At 45.5% G+C, this 4677-nt stretch overlaps 1 pseudogene; it reads left to right on the top strand.

Moving 5' to 3' along the window:
* Positions 1-297: 297 nt before the first annotated feature.
* LOC132429026 (germ cell-less protein-like 1) lies at positions 298-1663 on the top strand (annotated as a pseudogene).
* The last annotated feature ends 3014 nt before the right edge of the window (positions 1664-4677 follow it).

Raw genomic sequence — 4677 nt, 5'->3', positions numbered from 1 at the left:
ATATGTATAAAATAGATAACTAATAAGGACCTGCTAGTATTAGTATTAAAAAAAACTAAAATTCAAAAAAAAATGTTCACCTGCGGTCCGGGCGCGCGGCGCAGGCAGACGCGGGGAGCAGGGCGGAGGATGGAGGCAGCAGCGCCCTCTGCAACGGTCCGGGCTGCACATGAGAAGGTGGCGGTGTAGGCACGCGGGCTACGTGGAGGCCGGCGGTGGCGGCCGGGCCATGGCGGGAAACCACCTTCGTCGGGCTCACTGAGGTGCGCTCTCTGAAGTCCCTGCGAGCCGTGACCCATGCGCTCGCTGAGCAGCCGAGTGCTGCGCCACCAGGGGCGAGCCCGAGCCCAGCAGGAGCTGGGTTCTGGGGCTGGGGACTCGGCCCGGAGGCCGGATACTGGTGGCGACACGGCCACGCACGGCTTCTACTACTGTCCGGGCAGCCGCAAGCGCAAGCGGAGCAGCGGGGCTTTCTGCTACTGTCACCCCAGTTCCGAGACACACGAGGATGAGCAGGAAGGGGACGGGCAGCAGCGACTCCTCAACACCCCTCGGAGGAAAACACTGAAGAGTACATCCAAATATATTTATCAAACATTATTTTTAAATGGTGAAAACAGTGACATTAAGATTTGTGCTCTAGAAGAGTGGAGCTTACACAAAATGTATTTATGTCAATCTGGCTACTTTCCCAGTATGTTCAGTTGTTCATGGAAGGAGTCCAGCACGAATATTATTGAACTGGAGACTCCAGACCAGAATATTGATACAGAAGCGCTGCAGGTGACATTTGGGTCATTGTATCGAGATGATGTCTTAATAAAGCCCAGTCGAGTTATTGCCATTTTGGCAGCAGCTCGTATGCTACAGTTGGATGGTTTAATACAGCAGTGTGGTGAGACAATGAAGGAAACAATTAATGTGAAAACCCGTATGTGGCTATTACACATCGGCAGGGACCTATGGACTGGATTCTGTAAAGAAAAAGTGCCTTGAATGGCTTCTAAACAATTTGATGACTCACCAGAATGTTGAACTTTTTAAAGAACTCAGTATAAATGTCATGAAACAACGCATTGGTTCATCTAACTTATTTATGATGCAAGTGGAGATGGATGTATACACAGCCCTTAAAAAGTGGATGTTCCTGGGCTTCCCTGGTGGTGCAGGGGTTGAGAGTCTGCCTGCCGATGCAGGGGACACGGGTTCGTGCCCCGGTCCGGGAAGATCCCACATGCCGCGGAGCGGCTGTGCCCGTGAGCCATGGCCGCTGAGGCTGCGCGTCCGGAGCCTGTGCTCGGCAACAGGAGAGGCCACAGCAGTGAGAGGCCCGCGTACCGCAAAAAAAAAAAAAAAAAAGTGGATGTTCCTTCAACTTGTGCTTTCTTGGAATGGATCTTTAAAACAGCTTTTGACTGAAACAGATGTCTGGTTTTCTAAGAGGAGAAAAGATTTTGAAGGTATGACCTTCCTTGAAACTGAGCAAGGAAAACCATTTGTGTCAGTATTCAGACACTCAAGGTTACAGTATATTATCAGTGATTTGGCCTCCGCGAGAATTATCAAACAAGATTCTCTAGTACCTTCAGAATGGCTATCTTCTGTGTATAAACAGCAGTGGCTTGCTATGCTCTGAGAAGAACAAGACAGTGAGGTGGGGTAAGTATGGTGCGTCATAGCATTGTTCATTAAATATATATATATATTTTTTTTTTTTTACTGAAATATAGTTGATTTACAATATTGTGTTAGTTTCAGGTGTACAGCAAAGAGATTCAGTTATATATATTTTTTCAGATTATTTTCCATTATAGGTTATTATAAGATACTGAATATAGTTCCCTGTACTATATAGTAAATCCTCGTTGCTTATCTGTTTTATGTATAGTAGTTTGTGTCTGTTAATCTCATACTCCTGATTTATCCCACCACCCCTCCCTTTCCCCTTTGGTAACCGTAAGTTTGTTTTCTTTGTCTGTGAGTTCTTCTGTTTTTTGTGTAGATTCATTTGTATTATTTTTTTGGATTCCACATATAAGTGAAATCTTTGTCTTTTTCTGTTTGACTTATTTCACTTAGTGTGATATTCTCTGGGTCCATCCATGTTGCTGCAAATGGCAATATTTAGTTCTTTTTTGTGACTGAGTAGTACATATTCCATTGCATATAAATATGCCACATCTTCCTAAGCCAGTCATCTGTTGATGGGCCCTTGGGCTGCTTCAGTGTCTTGGTTCTTGTGGATGGTGCTGCTATGAACATTGGGGTGCATGTATCTTTTTGAATTAGAGTTTTCATCTTTTGGGGATGTATGCCAAGGGGTGGAATTGCTGGGTGTGGTGGCTCTAATTTTGTTTTTTGGGGGGATCTCCATGCAGTTTTCCATGAGGGCTGCACCAGTTTACATCCCCACCAGCAGTGTGGGAGGGTTCCCTTTTCCCCACACCCTGTCCAGATTTATTGTTTGTGGACTTTTTGATGGTGGCCATTTTGACTGGTGTGGGGTGATATCTCGTGATGGTTTTGATTTGCATTTCTCTAATGGTTATTGATGTTGAGGATCTTTCCAGGTGCCTGTTGGCCATCTGTGTGTCATCTTTGGAGGGGTGTCTGTTTGGGTCTTCTGCCCATTTTTTGATTGGGTTGTTTGTTTTATTGAGTTGTATGAGCTGTTTGTATATTTTGGTTATTAGCCCCTTGTGGGTCACATCATTTGCGGATATTTTCTCCCATTCTTTAGGTTGCCTTTTCGTTTTGTTTGTGGTTTCCTTTGCAGTGCAAAAGCTTTTAAGTTTTTTTAGGTCAGGTCCCATTTGTTCATTTTTGCTTATATATCTCTTTTGCCTTGGGACACTAATATAAGAAAACATTTTGCTACAGTTTATGTCTGAGAGTGTTTTGCCTATGTTATTTTCTGGGAGTTTTGTGGTGTCATGTCTTATACTTGGGTATTTAAGCTATTTTGAAGTTTTTTTGTGTATGGTGTGACGGAGTGTTCATATTGATTTTCATATGGCTGTCCAGTTTTCCCACCACCACTTGTTGAGGAGACTGTCTTTTCTCCATTGTATTAATATATTATTGCCTCCATTGTCGTCATTAATTGACCACAGGTGTATGGATTTTGCTATGAATTTTTAAATGTATTCATTATGTTGAAAAACCAGTAACAGTATTAAAATCAAGAGCTGTTAGAGGGCCTCCCTGGTGGCTCAGTGGTTGAGAGTCTGCCTGCCAATGCAGGGGACACAGGTTCGAGCCCTGGTCTGGGAGGATCCCACATGCCGCGGAGCGACTAGGCCCGTGAGCCACAACTACTGAGCCTGCGCGTCTGGAGCTTGTGCTCCGCAACGAGAGAGGCCACGATAGTGAGAGGCCCGCGCACCGCGATGAAGAGTAGGCCCCACTCGCCACAACTGGAGAAAGCCCTCGCACAGAAACGAAGACCCAACACAGCCAAAAATAAATAAATAAGTTAATTAATTTAAAAAAAAAAAAAAGAGCTGTTAGAGAAAAAACAAATGTTCTAGGTGGAAAAACAAATGAACACAAGAAAAGAAATAAACGTAGCCATGGCAGGCTCCAATAAGTCCTCATCAGCAAGAAGTCATCACAGGAAAGGATTTCACAATGGGAGGGAGCTGCTTAGATTAAGTCAAGGACGGTCTCTCTGAAGAGGTGACGTTTGCACAGACTCCTGATTGGATGCACATGAGCCAGCCATGAGAACTGGAACAAGAGCCTCTGGGACCAAGAGAAAATGCTGAGGTCCAGAGGTGGGACAGGGCTCTGTGGGTATTTGGAATAGAAAGGAGCAGAGTGTGGCTGCTTTGTAAATTTCAGAGCAGGAGAGCTAGGGCTGTCGAAATGATTCAGTGAGACAAAGGGTGTAGAGTACATAGTAGATGCTCAATAAGTGCTATCTGTCTATCAATCATCATCATCATATGAGTTTGTAGAGTTAGGAGGTAGATCATGCAGGTCACTGCAGCCCGTGGTAGGAAATCTGTGTTTTAATCTAAAAAGAACTGCAAGTCATTGATGAGGAGTTTGCACATCAAGTGACATGGTCTGATTTATTGTTTTAAAAATATCCCCGGGGGCTTCCCTGGTGGCACAGTGGTTGAGAGTCCACCTGCCGATGCAGGGGACACGGGTTCGTGCCCCGGTCCGGGAAGATCCCACATGCCGCGGAGCGGCTGGGCCCGTGAGCCATGGCCGCTGAGCCTGTGCGTCTGGAGTCTGTGCTCTGCAACGGGAGAGGCCACAACAGTGAGAGGCCTGCATACCGCAAAAAAAAAAACAAAAAAACAAAACAAAAATATCCCTGGGCTGCTCAGTGAAGAAAGATTAGAGCAGGACAAGAGTGGAAGCAGGGAGATGAGTTAGGAAGGCATTTTAAGAATCTGGACACGAGGTTACACAAGGTAAAATGTCGGAACACCCATCTCTTATTTTGATCTTAATACAATTCATAAAAAATGAAATTGTGGGACTTCCCTGTGTGGCTCAGTGGTTGAGAATCCGCCTGCCAATGCAGGCGACATGGGTTTGATCCCTGGTCCAGGAAGATCCCACATGCCACAGAGCAACTAAGCCCGTGCACCACAACTACTGAGCCTGAGCTCTAGAGCCGGAAAGCCACAACTATTGAACCCGTGTGCCACAACTACTGAA

This window comes from Delphinus delphis, chromosome 8 (assembly GCF_949987515.2).
Source record: "Delphinus delphis chromosome 8, mDelDel1.2, whole genome shotgun sequence".
Classification (NCBI taxonomy): Eukaryota; Metazoa; Chordata; class Mammalia; order Artiodactyla; family Delphinidae; genus Delphinus; species Delphinus delphis.
The sequence above is the reverse complement of the archived record's forward strand: the minus strand, read 5'-3'. Positions and strand labels throughout refer to the sequence as shown.